The 20,058-nt window shown below is 49.7% G+C and overlaps 1 long non-coding RNA gene and 3 other non-coding genes across 4 annotated transcripts; 2 read left to right on the top strand and 2 right to left on the bottom strand.

The window, feature by feature from the left end:
- The first annotated feature begins 1,784 nt into the window (after positions 1–1,784).
- On the top strand, positions 1,785–1,890 carry TRNAL-CAA. Its single transcript has 2 exons — positions 1,785–1,822; positions 1,845–1,890. It is a non-coding gene; the product is annotated as a tRNA-Leu (tRNA).
- A 1,732-nt stretch (positions 1,891–3,622) lies between these two features.
- TRNAL-CAA lies at positions 3,623–3,728 on the bottom strand. The gene is made up of 2 exons: positions 3,691–3,728; positions 3,623–3,668 (listed from the first exon to the last, which is right to left on the bottom strand). It is a non-coding gene; the product is annotated as a tRNA-Leu (tRNA).
- Positions 3,729–10,965: 7,237 nt separating this feature from the next.
- LOC122219474 lies at positions 10,966–12,053 on the bottom strand. Its single transcript, XR_006202394.1, has 3 exons — positions 11,827–12,053; positions 11,364–11,563; positions 10,966–11,237 (listed from the first exon to the last, which is right to left on the bottom strand). It is a non-coding gene; the product is annotated as an uncharacterized LOC122219474 (long non-coding RNA).
- TRNAT-CGU lies at positions 11,367–11,439 on the top strand. Its single transcript has one exon. It is a non-coding gene; the product is annotated as a tRNA-Thr (tRNA).
- Positions 12,054–20,058: the final 8,005 nt, after the last annotated feature.

Below are 20,058 nucleotides of genomic sequence, written 5' to 3'. Positions count from 1 at the left end.
AAGGATTTTGCACGCTTGGAATACAATTCTGTCCAGGAGAAGAGAGGACCCCAAACATTGAGCTTTAGTGTGCTATAGGATATTAACCAGTTTTGCACCTGTTAGCAAATTGACTTCAGCCTTTCTGATTGTGTGTGGTCTGTTCTTCCCATTCTCCTTTGAAACATTTCTAAGTGTTTACTCATTAACTAGTGAGACATAGGAAACCTTTGACATTGTGTTCATATGATATGTTTAGAAGTCAAGTTTTCAGGTTTTTAAAAAAAGACTTTATTTGCCAAGTAACCTCCACACCCAACATCGGGCTCAAACCCACAGCCTCAAGATCAAGAGTCACAGGCTCTACCGACTGAGCCAGCCTGGCACCCCAAGGCCTTGCCTTTTCATCTGATTGATAGCACCAATATATTGGGAGAGTTTCCAAGAGAGAAGGAGGAAGAAGTCCTGACTGAGATGTCAAGGGCATCTTGAGAGAGCACACCGCCCAAGGTGGGCAGGCGAAGTCTGAAAACAAGTTCATTGGCAGAAAGGAGGACTGGCAGCACATTTTCTAAGTGTTTGGAAGATAGAACACCACAGTTCAGAAAGGGCAATGGAGCAGGGGATTGGAGTTGTTGCTACACCAGCCACGTTAGCCAATAGAAAAGTGAAGGTGGCCGGGGTCTTGAGCAGCGGCCACTTGTCACATGGTTTGCTGGGGTGGGGTGGGGGGGAGGCCTACATGAAGTCTGCTTAATCCCTGGAGGATCTCGAGGGGGGACTTGTTCCCTAAATGTAGGGATGGAGGACACGTTCACAGATGGCCCGACTCATGCAAAGCGATCCCACACCACACTTTTGTGAGTCACGGGGCTTCAGGCACACACATCTGATTCAAGACCTTCACGTTTTCTACTACTTTGCGTTGCCTTGGAGACAGTATCTGGGGTGCTCTCTGTGAAGACCGACACCAACCCAAACCAGACAACTATCCCCCCCCCCCCCCCCCACACGGCCCCCCACGGCCGTGCGCACAGACTAGGATCCTGGCACAGCTGTCTGCCAGTTGGGGCCTGCATGTTTCGGGGGTCCTCGTGGGAAACGACAGGTTTCTGCAGGCCATTAACTGGGGGAACTGACCAAGAACGCTCCTATGGGGCAGCAGGAAAAGGGAACATTGGTCGAGGCAGGAGGGATTTGAAAGACAACGTCTTTTTCAACTCAGGAGAGATGGTGAAGCCAGTCGTCCGTGCCCTCCTACTTCTCTCATTCTGCGCCCTATGATGAGGCGCGCCCCGCATCACATCCCTTCTCGCCCTGCAGGCCGAAGGAATGGAAGGGGAGAGGAGAGGGGAGCCAGGAGGTGGCGCCGGGGGACCCTGGGGAGGGAACCCGAGGGCCGCGCAGGGACGTTCAAGGCCCCCGCGCGCCCTGGCCGGAGCCGGTGAGACGCGGAAACACCGCTGCGCCCCGGGGCCGGCTCCCCGCGGAAAAGCTCGTGCAGATGAAGGCGCGGGAGGGTCCGTGACCGTCCAGGGAAGCCCCCGAGGCACGGCGGGCGCACCCCGGCTCCGGTAGCACCTGCAGCCGCACCCCACGCCCTAGACGGGGCCTGCAGGCAGGCCCCCGGGACGCGCGCCTTCACCCCGCCGCCAGCGCGCAACTCCCCGCACCGCTCGTCCGCTTGTGCCTTCGGGTTTGCGGGTGCTTCGCCCCCGTGCCTTCTGGAAACAGAGCCCCGCCCCCTTCCTGCACGGAAGGGCCTCGGTCATTAATGGTCCTTAACCCCCAAGGGTGCACCGTTCGTCAGGATGGCCGAGTGGTCTAAGGCGCCAGACTCAAGCACCTGCTTCCCGCCCTGGGGCTTCTGGTCTCCGCGTGGAGGCGTGGGTTCGAATCCCACTCCTGACAGTGCTCGTTTTGGTTCTTGCCTGACTCATCACCACCCTTTGGTCCCAGGGCTCACTCAGAATGGGAGGAAAATTTTGCAAACCATGTATTGGGTAAGGGGTTAATATTCAAAGTTTGTAAAGAATTCATACAACTTAATAACAAAGTAGCAACCGATCTGATTTAAAAATGGGCGGAGGAACTAAATAGACATTTGCCCAAAGACGACGTCCGAATGGACAACAGGCAAACGAAAAGGTTCTCAACATCACTAGCTGTCAGGGAAATGCGAATCCAACCCACAATGAGATATCACCTCACACCTGTTAGAATAGCCAGCCTCAGGAAGAGGCTGTTGAAGGAAGGATGTGGAGAAAAGGGGGCCCTGGCTCACTGCTGGTGGGGGTGCAAACGGGGACAGCCGCTGCCGGAAACAGGGTGGAGTTTCCTCAAAAAAAGAAATAAATAAAAATAGAACTCTCATATGCCACAGAAATGCCACTTCTGGGTATTTATTCAAAGGAAATAAAAACAGCATTGAAGAGACATAGGCACTCCCATGTTTAGTGCAGTATTATGCATAATGGCCCAGATATGGAAGTGACCTTTGTCTGTCAATGCATGAATGGATCACGATGTGGGAGACATACATCTATACGTATATAATAGAAGAGTATTCAGCCAGGAGAAAAAAGGGAAATTCTGCCATTTGAATCAACATGGATAGACCCTGAGTATATTATGCTAAGTGACATGAGTCAGAGAGAGAAAGACAAATACTACATATAGGAGATATGTGGAATTAAAAACAAAATTGTGTCAGCAGAGAGTGGAGTGGTGGAATCCAGGAGCTGGGGGTGGGGGTGGGTGGGAGAGATACTCTAGGGCGTATATTTGCAACTAGTAGATAAATGAGTCCCGGAACCCTAAAAGACAGCACAGTGATTATAAACAACAAAACTGTGTTATGAACATTAAACTTGTCAAGAACCGAGATGCTGGTTGTTGTCAGCACTAGAAGAAATGATAATTATGTGGCCAGCTAAGAACTCTGTTGTACACCTTAAGTGTTACACGATATTGAGCTTACACAATATTGTGTGTCAGATATATCTCTATTTTGAACACAGAAAAAAAACTACTACAATGACTTTCCTAGGCAAGGCCAGCGGTGGAGCTGAGCTGGAATCCCACCGAGACACATCCCTGCCGGAGAAGTTGCTGGATAGTAATTCAGTAACAGGGGGACAAACTCGTATTCAATAGCAAAGCTGCAAACATCTAAGATCTGAAGTTTCAGACCAAGATGTTAGCCTACGCAGAACTTCATAGAATGCATTTTTTTTTTTTTACCTTCAAAAAATGAATCACATAAATCACATAACCCTGAGATAAAATCTCAGAGGGAGCTCTTACTGTTAGTGTGTTTGCACAGCGGGGCCACTTCTCCGCGACTGCTGACTTAAAGGTTTTCGCTCTCAGAGTTCACAGGCGGCACTGCAGACTTTGGGACGGAACTTTGGAACAGGTGCTTTTCCGCACGCGGGTCCATAGTTCTCTCCTCAGTAAAAAACCCTCCCGCCTGTGGATGACTCGCCCACCCGCGCACGCGGTTCCAGTTTCTGGGAAGAGGGAAGGGGTTGCGTCCAAATGTCCGTGAAAACACCCCCGTACTCTTTTGTGGCCGGTTACTTAGTCGCAGGCGGTTACGGGGGAGAATTTTGAATCCACGGAGATGGGAACAAAACGGAAGTGTCAGAAGTGGGATTCGAACCCACGCCTCCATGCGGAGACCAGAAGCCCCAGAGCGGGAAGCGGAAGCTTGAGTCTGGCGCCTTAGACCACTCGGCCATCCTGACACCGCGTCGCGACCTCTGCCAAATCTGCTACTTGAGTGCTTCCGCCTGTGCCCCGGGGCTCAGCGCCCGCGGCGTCTCGCGGAGGGACTGGGCGAGGCGCGGGTTGGGAACCCAGAGACGCGACCGCGGGGGAGTTCGGCGCCCGAGCCGCCCTTAACCTTTCATCTCGCTCCCCGGATCACTCACCAGCGCTGCCTTCCGCCCTGCGGGGTCGCTTGGGCGCTGCAGGACAGTCCTGCCCCTCCTTTCTCCACGGCTCTCGGGTGCTTTTCAGTAAAAGTGACCCACCTTGGGCGGCAGCAGCTAGTCTGAAACATGTTTGCCTTCGGTGGCTGGAAAAACACCAGCTGACGGTGAAAATGAAATAGCCAAGAAGGAAAAGAAGTAACCTTGGTGCAACTACCGTTCTAGGCCTAAGCCGTGAAAGAGAGGAGCACTTTAAAATTCCGATAAATAGGAGGATCGACAGGTTCCTGTAATCAGACCGCAAGGGTCTAGATCCATACAGCACATTTAAATTTGTGAGACATCACTTTTAAATCTGTGATTTCTTCATCTATGACTCTAAAGCTGCGTGGGAAATACCTTTTTTAAAAGGTGGGTTATTATTTGTAGAGTTGACTCTTTTTAATGTGATTATGTTTCGGCACGGCAACGACAACTGTATCGAAAATTAAGTGCATATCTTAATATATGCATATGCTGAATTTTTGCACTCGGCCTATACCGGTTTGAAGTCTATGTATATATTTTCTGTGGAATGAAAACTTCTGCATACAGGTTTAAAACATCGGAGATACTTGAAAGTAGATATTATTTTGAATGCCCCGTCGTATGGAAATGCAGCAGAAAAGATGCCATAATCCAACTGTCTTTCATAGATGGATTCCTCACAGCACAGTCAATATGTCATGAACTCCTGGATAGTACGTTTCCTGACACCTCTTTGTTATATTGTATTTTACCGATTTTTTCCTTACCAGTTCAGGGGAAATTGGATACGTGAAATCTGAAATAGTAGAGGCTTCTGAGTGCAGCCGTAAGAACGCCTGTGACCGATGGTATTTTCCAAAGATGGCCCTACTGAGAGATTTCATGCCACGGGTTCTTCCTTTAATGCGATCTTGACACATTTCCGCCCGAGGGTGGGGGGCTGTGTTCCATCTCATTGGATCCAGGTAGGTCTGCGATGCTTGGAACCGATGCTGCTGGGCTCCCAGTGTTAGCTCACCACTGCTTCCAACAGCCTCCTCTCAGGACATTTGTCCTCAGAACCCAGCCACCATGCTGCAAGGAAGCCCGACCTGGGCCACAGGAGACCCTGCAGGGGAACTGAGGTCTCCAGCCCGCACCAGCAGCGGCTGCCTGACACGTGGGGAAATGGTCCTTCGCGTGATTTCCTGCCCCCAGCCTCACAGTCCTCCAGTGGGGTCTCCAGAAACCAGGAGCAGAGGCAAGCCGTGTCCTCGGTGCTCTGTCCAGATTCCCAACCAAGTCTGGGAGAGAATAAATGAGAGCTGTTGTGTCAGTTCAGCCATCAGGTTTTAATGTGATTTTTTACGTGGCAATAGGTCGGGGGTATCAGTCCAATCAGGAGAGAGGCACCGCGCAGTAATTTGACAGGAAAAGTTGTTTGGTTGTTTATTTATTTACTTATTTTTCACGTTGTATTGAGATATGATTGACCTAGAACACTGTAAGTTTAAGATGGGCAACGTAAGGATCTGATATAGGAACGTATTGCAAAACGGTCCTTGAGCCAACATCTGTCACCTCGCATTGTGACAATTTTTTCCTGGTGATGAAGACTTTTAAGATCCACTCTCTCAGCAATTTTCAAGTACATATTTCAGTATTGCTAACTATGGCTGACATGTTTTACACGATATCCCCAGAACTTGTTTATCTTACAACGAACAGGGCAAGTTTTAATGTCAAGAATTGGTAACTAAAGGGAGGGTCGGAGGAACAAGGAATTGGCTAGGAACAAGTAAAGAGAACTGGGGAGACTTTAAGAAGAGCGACCCAGGGAGCAGTCACCACCCCTAGGGCTGAGAAAGCACAGCGGGAAGAGAGGGCCGAGATAAAGCCTGGAAGGGTGAGCCCTCTGCCCCTCCGCACCCCTAGCTAAGATCCAGCCTTGCTGTGGGGGACACAGCCGTGGCTCCCTAAAGACCAGAGAAATCACCGTGGTGTTGTGCTGGCAGAACTTGGCAGAACTTGCGATCCCAGAGTCAGGGACGTTTCAAGGAGGGTGAGGAAAAATGAGCCCGGAGAAGGGCGCCCGGCTGGCACACTCAGTAAAGCACCTGAGTTTTGATCTCAGGGTTGCAAGTTCAAGCCCCACATTGGCTGTAGATTTTAATAAAATCCTTTTTAAAAAGGCTGGAGGAAAGGAGAGGATTATTATCTAATGGCAGAAAGCTTAGCAGGACTGTTACTATGGTAAATGTGAAAAAATAGAAAATGTACCTAATGAATTTGGAGATTCAGCGAAGGACATTTCCGGGCAATGTTCTGAAGGTGTCGCCTGGCTTTTCCTAGATGCCTACGGTAAAATGAGACGCGAGAGGGACACACTACGAGAGACAGACACACTAAGGAAAGAATGGTTAATTATAAAGGAGCCAGGACCTGGTGAATATTCACCAGTAAAACTGTTCCCCATTGCCAGCTTCTCCAGATGACAGACGATGTTACAATTAAGAAACGTCTTCTGGGAAAACATGGTCTAAAGAGAAAGCCAAGGATGCGATTGTGAAGCCTTGGGTCAGATCCCAGAAAGATCTCTGCTGAGCCGCACGCAGGTGGACTATCTATCAGGGCCCTACACAAATTACCTATATGTATTTTTAAGTCAAAACCTATGTCATAGTTGTTTTAAGCCCTTGATTTGAGGGGTAATTTGTTCTGTAGCCATGGTAACTGAAACAATAGTAATGGCAAATGCAATCACAGGACAATTAAAGGAACAAGACAAAAAGGAAAAGGCAAGAAATCCAGCTAATGGAACTTCCACCGCAGAGCGGACTTTGAGAGCTGGTATTTACCTGTATTTGACATTCTGTGGTGTATTCTATTCTGGGGTCAGGGAACCAGCCCCGGGAGCCAAATCCCACCCGAGGCCCGTTTGTACAGGGCCTGTGAGCTAAAATTGACATTTTAGAGTAGTTGAAAACGTCAAGGGAATATTTCATGACCTGTGAACATTATATGAAATTCTAATTTCGGTGTTGCGAGTGAAGTGCTGTAAGAACACAGCCCCGCTGCCTCGCTTATGTATTATTTATCTGAGACGAGTTTTGAGCCACAGTCTGGGGCTGTGTAGTGGCGACAGAGACCATATGCCCGCAAAGCCTAAAATGTTTACCATCTGGCCCTTTGCAGGAAGAGTTTGCCGACTCTCTCGCGAATCTGTCGTTCCGTGGTTTTTATTCTGAGTGCACTGGCAACTCTGGGTTCTTTGTTGTTCTTCTGGGGGAAGCTTAGGGCCTCCGTTTCTTTTCTGTTATCTGTTGTTCACGTCCTTTCAGAGGAGCGGCCCGACTCCAGGCTTCTCGGGCTAACCATTTCTCTCTACTCTAGATTAGCTGCCGCTTAGGGACAAGCGTGACCTCGGGTGGGTGGGGGGTATGTCTGGGGCGCAGAGGTTTGTGAAAGGCAGAGACGTAGGCACGTTCCTTCCCCCGGTCTCGTGCTGGCGTCACCATCACCTTCTCCGCACTGGAGTGTGCTTTATCCCCCTTCTCCACTGCAGAGAGCGAAAAGTCTATCTCTACATTCCCCATACAGGTGGGCTCGGTGGACCAGATACGCTCTTCTGTTCTGTCTCTTCCCGGAACCAGAACAGGGTGTCTCACTTATGGAGCCCCTGACATTCTTGCCCGTGACCTTCTCTCCCAGGCCCCTTTGGGACCCAGTGCCACTTATTTGCGCCTAGCTAGAAATGTGTGTGTACCTTCTTGGCTCCTGCTGCCCCCTTTCTCATCCTGTAAAAGAGGAGGCAAGACCCTTTGCCTCACTAAATCTTACCCATGAGGGATTCCAAAGGCCAACAGAAGCCACACTGGGTATTAGTTGTAAGGAAAGGTGTTACGGATCCCAGTTGAGTCCTGTCGGCCGGAAAGGAGCTACTGCAAAACCAGGATCTTCTCTCTGCTTTGTGTCCAATGGAACTAACCAGCTACCCATCAGCCCAAGGGCACACAAAGGTGTGTGGATACTGTCTGCGGAGAGTCTGTTGAGGGCAAGTGACAAGAAGGACATAAAACCGAACACAGCCACTCAACGTACGGTCGGCAGACCACCCCAGTCCATAAATGTCTACCACCAGTCTTCTCTGTTCCAAGATAGGGAGCTCGTGCCAGAAAGAAATCAGTTGTATCGGTGAGCATCTTGTTCAATTCTGTTGAGGGATTGTTCGTAGTGAAAGTTCCTCAGGGAAGGTAGGAGTGCATTTAATTACATTCTGGAACAAGCTTACCTCTCTGTGGACCAGAAACTGATGTTTCCTGACCAGTAACTTTGCACATCCCTGGTATTAGGGGAGTGTTCCAACACTCAAGTGTGGGGCAGGATCGCGCGTTTTAAAAAGATAATCCACGCTACCAGTATAATCACAACGAGATTTCGAAAACATTATTTATGTAGCTCATGGGGTCCCCAAGAGAAACAGACTTGACTACGTCTCGAGCAGGAGATATCACTGCAGCCTTAGGTGGTGTTTGGAATGACACCAGAAGCCCCACGGCATTTTCTCCAGAACCAGCCTTATTTCACAGAAGAGCTGCGTTTCGCAGACCAGTCTCCCTGGGAGGCGTCTGCCAGAAAGGACTAGACTTCCTGCCTTCTTCCTCACCCGATGGCAGTTAGTGGCCAACATACTGCAATGGCTGTACTCCCAATATGGGCCAATTCAAGCTGTTTAGAAGTAAATATTATGTATCTGCTGCTCAAGTGTCAACCTACCCTATTACCCGAGGTCTATCCAAGAATTTCACGACTGGACCAACCCTACCCTAACCCTATCACTGCAGTTACATTAGGGTGCTGATCATCCTTCCTTTGCTCATCCAGACCCATTCTCTGGCCTGTGTTTCTTCCCTGGAAGGCTGTATCCCGTTGGGCTCTCCTGCCCCGCTAGCTCCTATGTGGATTCAGCCCGTGGAAGCTACTGGCAGATGTGAGATGGCAAGAGAGAAGTAGAGATCCCCGATTTCCTCTCTTGAACCTAACCCTAAATTTGGAGATCAACCCAATGGCTCTCTGAAAACACCTGTTAAAACAAATTCTAGGGGTGCCTGGACGGCTCAGTCGGTTAAGCCTCTGACCCTTGGTTTCCGCCCAGGTCATGATCTCACGGTTCATGAGGTCAAGCCCCATGTCCGGCTCTGTGCTGACAGTGCAGAGCCTGGTTGGGATTCTCTCTCTCCCTCTCTCTCCCTCTGTCCCTCCCCTGTTCACGCTCTTTCTCTCTCTCTCTCTCAAAATAAATTCAAAAAAAACCAAATTCCAGTTAGGCAAAGATTTCCTACATCAGAAGGAGGTAAAAATTAATAACAACAGTAGGGAAAAGTGAATTGTCAAGGTTAGCATCACAGAGTCAAAGGGCTGGGTCCTACATTTACGGAATTCTGAATCCTTTGGCTCCGCAAACCACATTTACCGTTAAGTAAGGCTCAACCAAACACAGAGAAATATTACTCAAGTATCTTTTAATTTGTATAATTGAACAAGCACTACAAGCTAATTATAGAGGGCGTTACACATAAATAAATTCGAAAGCCCACGGAGAGTCCCCACTCTGCTGACTTATTTCCTTCTAAGTCAAGGTGCAAGGCGTTTAGAATAAAACTGTGATCGTATCATGTAGTTTTGCACTCAGCCTTTTTCACTTACTGGTATTTTATGGCCTTTCCCCATATTGAATATAGTTTGCCTCTAAAAATCTGTAAGAGCCACCTGATATCCTGTGTGGCTACATAGTACCTTAGTGCGGCGTTAGTGGAGGTGGACCAAAATTCAGAGTCCCACCTGGAGACTCGGGCCTGGGAGAGGGGTGGCTCAGGACCCCTTGGGAGTATTGCCAACAGATCTGGGGACTTGATGGAGGCAGGTGTCTATCTCCTACTTCCGTCCTTCCCGTCTCCCTCCCCACTGTGTTCTCTGCTTCCTTTCCCGTTTTCTTAAAGAGAGTTCTTTAATTCTTATGAGGCGGCCATGCCTCCACGATCAGAACCTGGAGCCGTCTGTCTTCCTGCCCCTGAGGTCTTGAGTTCCAGGCAAGGCTTAGCTGACTTTTGGAGACTCGAGCTGGGAGAAGAGCGCTATCTGGGCTCGTCCCCTTCGAGAACTGTGGTTTCTTGCAGGCCCTCGCAGAGCTGCAAAAACGCTCTCAATATAACTGTATCTGCAGGTGAAACAGTCTGTCACACACGCCGCGTGGTCGAGATTTGCACGCACGCCGCGCGGTCTCTACCTACTGAGGACTTGCCGAAAGACAAGGAGCCTGCGCAGAATCCAGCCCAAGGGCTCATCGAATGAACGCATTTCAGCCTTTGTCTCTGCAGACAGGGGAGGGCAGAGAGCCCATTGAGATAACTTAAGATCATTAAAAAATAAAACAACCCCCCCCCCAAAAAAAAAAAAAGTTCAAGTGATTTCTCTGACCCTAACAGGCCTGTTTCACCGACGTTATACATTTCTTTAGGTGCTAGAAGCAGGAAGTGAACATTGTACACAAACCTGCAAATCACAGGCCGGCTGGGACTTTCTGACCCTCCTCGGGCCTGCACCCCCTTCTCCGATACTCGGGCGAGGACGCGAAGCTTCGGAAGACAGGGCCCTTCTGCGCAGGCAAGTCGAGGATTTTGGAGAATGTGAACACACTGGCCGCTCCCGGAGGCGGGGGCGGACCTCTAATCCTAGGGGGGTCAGCACGGCGCCGAAGAGTAAGTGGTAACATTGAACCCCCTCCACTGACCTCGCTCTCACCTTCATGGACACGCCCACCCCTCGTTAGGTTTCCGATCGCGTGCGTTCGTGAGGCCCCAGGGCACACAGGCAGTGCTGCGCCTGCGCACGGTGGTTGTCCCAGCCTGTGGGTCCCTCTGCCCGGCTGGCCGCCGGCCCTGCAGGCAAGGGTCGCACGGCCTCTCCCCCGCCGCGTGGAGCGCGCATTCCGGAGTCCCGGGCGGAAGCGCCGCGCGGCCCCCCCCCCCGCTTCCCAGCCCCGGAATCTTGCTTTTCCGGGTGGTTTTCATGACTCGTTTGGCCTGGCCAGCAGTCGAGGTGTGTTTGGGTTTGGTGCCTCCTGTTTCCGTGTAAGCCAGCGACCGAGCCGCGAGAGTACGGAGGGAAGCGGTCCCTGCCAGCTCCAGGCGCACCTGCTGCGGGCTTGGCTCGGGGGCCCGCGGCTTCCGGGCGCGTTTCCTCCCTGACCCCGGTCTCGTTACTTTGAGGCGCCGCTGGTCCGAGCCCGGGCCCCAGACGGCCCTTCTGATGTTGAAACTGTCACGGAGAAAGTAGGAAAGGGGATGAGGGTGGAACATGGAATTTCCAGAAACTTAAGAAACAGGAACCCAGACATTTGAATATATAATCAACCTTAGGACAAGGAGTCAAAGAGGGACTCACCGAGGCTCCGTAGCTCAGGGGTTAGAGCACTGGTCTCGTAAACCAGGGGTCGTGAGTTCGAATCTCACTGGGGCCTCCAATAGCTGCCTTTTTTTTCTTCATCTTTGGTCGATGATTTCAAAAGGAATGTTTCATTGACACCGGAATCAAGAACTAGAAATGAACCGACTGCATCTCTATTCCGTATTCTCAGAAAATTGCTGCGAACAAAAGGAGATGATTCTAAAATTGAAATTTCTCCTAATAAATGGAAATTGAGCCGCTCCGCCACCTGCATTACTGGTAACACCTGAAATTCAGGTGCGGAAAAAACCTGAGGAGCCACCAGTGTCACGACTGCCGGTATAAGCCAGCGGGGAAGCTGATTTGTATGGAGCTTCAACCCCACCCTGGGGTCCTGCCTCGTTCAGCCCCTGGAGGCCTAAACGAATTGTGTTATAATCATGGATCTTACCGCACTTACCCAGTGGACGCTAAACTCCCCCGCAGACAGGAGTCACACCCGATTTACTCTTGTATCTCAGAGCCTGGACAAGTGGGGACCCTAGTGTGTGCTCAGCAAAGATTTGCTGAGTGAAGCCCAGCTAAAGACTGTACCCGGAGTGCGGCGACCCTGCAAATACCTTAGGAGGCATAAAAACGATCTGAAGGTCAAGGAGCCAAGGGCAGCAAACCGAGAAGACCAAAGAGCAACTCAGCCCTGATAACGATTCGACCAAATCTGGGACTCGTCCTTCTGGCCTCATTTTGTTGTCTCATGATTGGAATTGGCTGCCCCCAACGTGAACACTGGATATCAGCTGAATGGCGTCCGTGTGTTGCTAAAACCAATAATCCACACCAGAGATTCAAGTGATGGAATCTCCCTACACCACGTTTGTATTAAATAATTAATAATATAGTAATTATAAGTATATAAGCCACAGATATATTTCTCCAGAGAGTACTTTGGAGTTTTGAAAACAATCCAACACACATCCCTTTGCAAGGTGTTTGGAAAGGGTGCTGTAAACTCTGAAAGACACATTTGATTCATTTTCGTTACAATCAGTCAGCTTTCTGCTGCTCCCAGCGAAGGACTCTGGCTGTTCCTCAGAGTCTCCGGGGTTCGTTGTGCTTTCGTGACTTTGTGGACGCTGCTCTCTCTGCTCAAAATACACCCCCAACCCTTGTTCTGGCAAAGTCCTCCCCATCTTTCAGGATTCGGCTCGTGGGTCGCTTTACCCTCAATCTAGGCGAGTGGTGCTTTTTCTAACACCATTTGTACACCTTTATTACAGCATATGTATAAGGCCCACTAAATAACTGATGGCTTTTTTTCTCTTTTTCTTACTAAAATGGCACTTCTTGGTAGTAGGTAGGAAATTCCGTGTCCGTAGTTATCGGTCCTAAGGAAACTATTATAATTCAGCACTTTAGGGGAGAAAGCAAAACTTTTTTGCTAAATATAACAAGCACTATTAATGATCTTTAACTTCTCTGTCGAAAATAATACTCCAGTGCGTTTCTTTCCCGATTCAGAAATAGCTTCTGTTCCAAAGTTGCTTTGTAAACAGGAAGCTACACTTTGCTGGCTGGGCCTCAGAGAGCTCTGGTGGTCTCCTTAGGGGCCTGGGGGAGCAGAGGGAAGGGGCAGAAAGGAGAGCAGAGGGTGACAAGAAAAACTGCTTGCCAGATTAAGAAAAAGACATAAAACACGGCTTCTCATGATTCTGAAACTCCGAGCCATCTCACTTGGCACAGAACTAGAGAGAAATGAAGTGAGCCTCCAAAAAACATCTCTGGTGGAATGATATCCCAGAAATCCAAATGAAAGACTGAACTTTTCTTTTTTCACATGAATTCCTTTTAGCCTCTGTGTGTATGAAGCAGATGATTTGAGGGCGTCTCGTTTTAGTCCCCAAGGTTACTGTTTCCCCTCGTTTTGGATTATATAAGCCAATGGCTTCCACTGTTTGGTGTGTGTGTGTGTGTGTGTGTGTGTGTGTAGCCAGGGTCAAGGCCCAAGAAATTGCAAGATAAAATTTGTAACCTCATGCACGGTCAATCAAGATGTGAAGAAGTGTGAAAGATAATGAGGCCAAAAGAACAGACTTTGGAGACATGTCCACTGGCCAAATCTGGATGTCGCAATACCCACCCCTACTTCGTGGTGCTTGAGGCCAAATGTAAAATCCGTTACTCTGATGATTCCCTGACTTCTAGAATCCACCTCACAACACGCTCTTCCTCGTGGGGCTGATGAAAGTGAAACTATAAAAACTAAATAGGCTGAGGGGCGCCTGGGTGGCTCAGTCGGTTGACTTTGGCTCAGTCACGATCTCACAGTTCGCGAGTTCAAGCCCCGCATCGGGCTCTGTGCTGCTTGCTCAGAGCCTGGAGCCTGCTTCAGATTCTGTGTCTCCTCTGTCTGCCCCTCCCCTGCTCATGCTCTGTCTCACTCTGTTTCTCAAAAGTAAATAAATGTAAATTTTAAAAAATTAAAAAAAACTTAAATAGACTGAAAGGAGGCTGACCTCTGTAGACGGAACACACACGTCACGTCTCCTTATCCCGTCCACTGAGCACAGCTAAGAATCCCAGGCGTTAGGTGTAAACCAAATGTAAGGAGACCCTGAAAGGTGTGGAGAAGAAAGAAGAGAACTTGGGACCCGAAGAATAGCATGATGGTGAATTCCCTGGGTTTTCATTATGGGGTTTCATATTTTCGAGATTGGGTACAGTAGAGGCCTGCTGTGTGATATTTCGTATACAGTATAGCATTATACACAGAGAGAGAGAGAGAGAGTTGACCTTGAACAATGTGGGAGATTAGGGCCCGGATCCCCATGTAGTCAAAAATCCATAGATAACTTTTGATTCCCCCCAAACTTAACTACTAATAGCCTATTGTTGACCGGAACCCTGATCTATAACAACTGACACCATTTTGTATACTGTATTCTTCTAACGAAGTAAGCTAAAGAAATGTTATTAAGAAAATCCCAGGGACTGACTGGCTCAGTCAGATGTCTGTGTGGGACACAGAGATCACTTAAAACAAAAACAAAAACAAAAAAAAAAGGAAAAAAGAAAGAAATCACAAGGAAAGAAAGATACATTTACAATACCGTGCTATAGTTACTGAAAAATCTGCATATGAATGGACCCAGCAGTTTAGACCGTGCTGTTCAGTTTAGACCGTGTGTAGGTACACAGCGGCCTCTGTCCCTGGTTCCTGGCACAGAGCTCCCAAGTCCCTTGTAGTTTCCCCGAGTGACAAGAGCACTAGGAGTGTCTTTTGTTCTAATACTCGGTCTTTGACCTCCGTTCCTGGCGCAGAGCTGCTAAACCCTTCGGAATGTCCTCGGTGACAGGGGCGTCTTTTGTTCGAAAGGGGCGACTCCGCGTGGGGTCCTGGGTGGGGGCTGGTCACCGGAATCAGGAGCTTGGAATGTTCGGCTGCCCCCACCCCCATCCTCCAGGAAGGGAAGAGGGACTAGAGATTGAGTTACTGAGCCTCAGGCCTATGTGATGAGTCTCCCTAAAAATCCCAGAAGGACAGGGTTCAGAAAACTTCTGGGTTTATGGCTAAAAGCATCTAGAAGCGCGAGCCTGAGTGGCTGCTCTGATGGCTGAGTGCGAACGGAGGGACAGAGAGGGTGAGCCATTCTTCCGCGGATCTCAGAAAAAGGCGGGTGTTTCTTGGTGATGGGTATGTGTCTCCTCCTCTAAGGGACTGAGGCTTCTTTCCTGTAGGGAGGGGTGCCTGGGGGGACGTGTGCTGTAGGGAGGGGTGCCGGGTGGGGGGCTTGGAAGACACAGTCTGCCCCACGCGGCCCAACCTCACAGCAGCCAGACGGGCGGCATGAGTGAGGAGGGAGAGTTCAGGAGACCAAACGTACCTCCTTGCCCACTGCAGCGTCAGCATCGTGAAAAGGCCCGAGCCGGGAAAGGAGAAAGCTTTACGTTGGGTGAGAATTTAAAGAGTTGATATCACGCTGTACCGGAAAACGAGAGTGTTCCTTAGCATTGGTACAGAGAGCTTATTCCGACGCTTGTCGGTGCCATGGGGAGACCGGAGGGCCTCTCTTTCAGAAAGGCGCGGTCCTGCTGTTTCTCCGCTAGGCCCCGCGTACTCCTGTTCTGTTCACCTGCCTCGGAGGAAACCAAAGAGGTTCTGTGCCCATTCCGAGGGGGGAGGCGAGAAAGTCAGTCTTTCTCTGAGTTTCCTCCTAGGCCCCCCGGACACCGGATCCCGAGCGTGTTTGGGACACTGGCTTCCAGCAAACCCGGCTGGTGCTGCGTCAATACCCCCTACCCACGGTGATCTGTGAAATAACACTTCCTGTCCACCTGTCACTCGCCCTGGATTGGCCCCTGCCCCGGATTCCTTAAGGAGCAAGTACTCTGGACCTCCCTCCGATATAAACTCTTAACCGCAAGCAACCAGACTCACTCTCCTTCCCTTCCCGAGTCTTCCCGAGTCTTCCAGACTCTGCGTCTGCGACACTCTTACCACTTACACTATTCACCAAACTGGTTTCGCTTCCTTCTGGCTCCTGTTTGATTTCGATCCTGCTGGAAGCCAAAGACCCTCTTGGCTGGTCCTCTGGGAGCCCCTGTGGGTCCTCCCACCCAACCTGCCTCCATCATTAAAAATGGTGAGATTTTACTCAAGACCATTGTCATGCGGAGAGGGACTGAACCCAACTCCAAACACAGCGCAGGTCGTTGGAGAGTTACCACCCTGAGGATGGCTAAGAGGAGAGACTTTCCGGGATTCTTGTGAAAGACGGGGCCACAGCTCAAGGGTAGAGGCCGAGGAATCTGATCCCATGTCATGGCTGGGAGAATTCTTACGCAGCGGACTTTGCAGGATTCTTGCTAAACTGGGCGAGACAGGGGTGCCTGGGTGGCTCAGTCCCTTAAGCCGAAGACTTTTTTTTTTATTTTAACTTGTTTTATTTTTTTTAAAATTTACATTCAAATTAGCATATAGTGCAACAATGATTTCAGGAGTAGATCCCTTAGTGCCCCTGAAGACTCTCGATCTCGGCTCAGGTCATGATCTTACAGTTTCCTGAGTTCGAGCCCCGCATCAGGTTCTGTGCTGACAGCATGGAGCCTGCTTAGGATTCTCTCTCTCCTCCCCTGCCCCTCCCCTGCTTACACTGTCTCTGTCTCGGTCAAAAATAAATAAACTTCAAATAAAAGGAAAAGATAAACCGGGGAGTGGGGTGGGGTAGGGGGAAGCAGGCCCCAGGGGCCAAGGCCTCCCTGGAGTCTTTGTCCGCCTGAGCAAGAATCCAGAAAAGCTGGATCTACTGGAATTTTCACCAAGAAGTGAGGAGGAAGGTCTGCAGAGCCGGCTGAAAGAGGCAGTTGAGGGAGAGTGAAGTTTCTTCCTGCTCGTTCCCTAGAGCTCAGCTCAGCCAGTAAATCTGGCATGCGGGGTTGCTCTGGTGCTTAATGCATGGATGGTATTTTCCTGTAAAGTCGGTGTTTGTTTGAAAGAATTTTGTGAACCGGAGTTGGGGGTTGCAAAAATCAGAAGCTGCTCTAGTTAGTTTAAAATGGAATGGAATGGAATGGAATGTATATATGTATGTATGTATTTAGAGAGCACGTGAGCAGAGCAGGGGCAGAGAGAGTCCCAGGTAGGCTCTGAGGGGCTTAAACTCATGAGCCATGAGATCATGACCTGAGCCAAAATCAGGAGTCAGATTCTCAAGCGACTGAGCTGCCCAGGTGTCCCTGAAATGGAATTTATTTTTAAAGTTGAGGAACACCTGGGCGGCTCAGCCGGTTGAGCGTCTGACTTTGCTCAGGTCATGATCTTACCGTTCGTGGGTTCAAGCCCCTCATTGGGCTCTGTGCTGACAGCTCAGAGCCTGGAGCCTGCTTCGGATTCTGTGTCTCCCTCTCTCCCTCTCTCTGCCTGTCCCCTGCTCACGCTCTGTCTCTGTCTCCCTCTCAAAAATAAATAAACATTAAAAGTTTTTTTTTTTTTCACTGAACAGCTTGGGGGCGCCTGGGTGGTGCAGTTGCTTAAGCATCTAACTCTTGATCTCAACTCAGGTCATGATCTCATGGTTCCAACGTTCGAGCCCCGCGTAGGGTTCTGTGCTAACAGCTCAGAGCCTGGAGCCATTTGGGGATTCTGTCTCTCCTTCTTTCTGCCCCTTCCCCAAGTGTATGTGTGTGCGCCCGCGTGCTCTCTCTCTTCCTGAGAATAAATCAATAAACTTATTTTTTTTTTTACCTGAGCATCTCGTGGGAGATTTTAAGATGGGCAAAAGGGACTTGTGAGTTCCCCTTCAACCGGATGCTGGGGCCTCCGGGGATTTGCTGATCCTAGAGAGGGTTGGTCTGTGGGTGAAGTCTTACAACTGTGGAGAAGGAAGCTAACCCGTAGAAAACTGACAGTATGCGAATCCTGTGTGTGGAGAGTCCAAATTACAGCGGGTGCAACGCCAGGCCGGTCAGCTGCGGTGCTCGCCGGCTGTGGGGCTGGCATTGGGTTGTAAATTCATTTCTGTATTTCTCACCCGACTACGTATGTGCGTTGCTTTGAATTCTCTTTTGAACCAACGATAATATCTTACTGATTAGCTAACGTTTCCCTCGTAAATTACTGAGTTTATTAAAATACTTGAAATGATAGGATTCCGAAAACTTTGCCCCAAAATGCGGCACCTTGACATATTGACTGTCTTAAGCTGAAGGAACTGGAGAAGATCCAGAAGCAGGAAGGTCACGCTGACCTGCCCTTGCCCTCCTTCCCTGAAGCAGGTCACAAAATCCCGTGCAGCAGGTCTGTGCCGCGAGGATGAAGACATTCTTACCCCCACGGGGTGGGCAACCGGGGGCCAAGAGATCTGTGCAAACAAATCTTGTTAAACTAACCATTTGCCACCCCTACCCCAACCCCCCTCGTATTGTCAATTCCTCGCAGATTATTGTCCCTTTGTCCCAACGGCATACAAGCTTCCTGGTCTGGTCACTTCTTGGAGTCTTCGTGCTCTGGTGCAGACTTCCGCGTACACGTAAAAATCCGGTAGGGTCTGTATGCTTTTCTCCCCTCAGTCTTTGCCAGTTTAATTTTCAGACCCAGCCAAGGACCCCCAGGGGAGCAAGGAGAACTTTTTTCCCCTCTACAGACACATGTTCACGTCATGGTTATATGAGAGCCGATTCGTCCTTTAATGCTCCACAATTCTTCTCCGATGTTCCAAATACACGGATGTCCGGAGATTCGGGCCCGGAGACAATGTCCAAGCCAGGGGGCTGCGGACGCAGACAGCCGGGTACCAGTGCACTGGGCGTCCCTGCCACCTCCTCTGCTAAACCCGACGGAGCACCTGCTGTTCCTGAGCCACGTGGCTGCCCAGAGAACTGGGGTGACCCCAGGCCCCGAGGCCCCGCCCCAGCCCGCCCCGAAGATGTCACTGAAGGCTCTTGGTCTCCTCAAGAGAAAACATTCAAGGACACACGATGCGGTGTGCAGTGATCCAAGCAGCAAAGTTTATTAAAGTGAAAGTACGTTCTTTAGATGTGAGAGCAGGTGAGCTAGAGACAGAGCTGGTGCCCTGGGGTCGGGTTTCCCTCTGTTACTGACGGTTGTGAACTAGGGGACAGAATGTTCATTGCTTGGGGCTGGTCTCCCACTTGTCCTCCTCACTTGCTCGGGGGCTTGCCGTAGTGGCCATCTGGGCCAACCGGTGTGGGTGTGACCCGGTTTCTCGGGAGTGCGGCCCACACAGGCCTCTGACCTTCCCTGAAGCTGGGCACAGCCTCCTCCGTGCTGGCCTCCAGGCTTCCTCTTAGAGCCTAACTCACCGCCCACTCTGACAACCAATGTGTCTCCACTGACAGCCTCAAAACGGCCACAAAGCCTGTCCAATACTTCTTCCGCACATTAGTCTCTTCTAAATCTATTCCCGTATGGGTGTGTCTATTGGAGAAAAATCTAGGTCTGTCTCTGCACTCTGGATTCCAGGGAGACTACAAAATGGAGTTTCTAACTTCTGCCTTGAGATAAGTGGGGCTGTTAATAGCATAGATGGGCTACTCAAAAGAAGTGTTCAAAATATACACAATATTTTATTTGATTTTTTGACAGTTCACAACGTGTTGCTCACGTTAATCCATTTCATTTAATAATCTGCTATATTGTTGTTGTCACCATCAATATTGTCACTGCTATTTGTCGTTTGAGAGGACCAGGCTTTTAAAAAATCCAGGGGGCTCCTGGGGGGCTCAGTCAATAGACCAACTTCAGCTCAGGTCATGATCTCATGGTCCTTGAGTTCGAGCCCCGCGTCGAGCTTTGTGCTGACAGCTCAGAGCCTGGAGCCTGCCTCGGATTCTGCGTCTGCCTCTTCCTCTCCCACTCGTGCCCTGTCTCTCTCTCCAAAACAAATAAACGCTAAAAAAGTTTTTAAAAATCTGGTTGGACTCCATGATGGTTAACTCCATGATTAAAAATCTTTTTCCTTACCAAGAGGCAACCCCTTAATCACAAGAGAAACGGGAAAGACTAAGATGTAGTTGTAGAAATTGGTCTCCACCAGAAGCAGTTCACAGTCTGTACAATCTGTAAAAATCTTGTACTTTACTTGGGTCTTTTTTGTTTGTTTGTTTGTTTGTTTGTTTGTTTTGAGGAGGAGGCTGTCTGTCATAAGATAACACGCCTGACTGCATCATAGAAGGA

The sequence above is a fragment of the Panthera leo genome, chromosome B2 (assembly GCF_018350215.1).
Source record: "Panthera leo isolate Ple1 chromosome B2, P.leo_Ple1_pat1.1, whole genome shotgun sequence".
In the NCBI taxonomy this organism is placed as follows: Eukaryota; Metazoa; Chordata; class Mammalia; order Carnivora; family Felidae; genus Panthera; species Panthera leo.
This window is presented reverse-complemented; position numbering and strand designations above follow the sequence as displayed.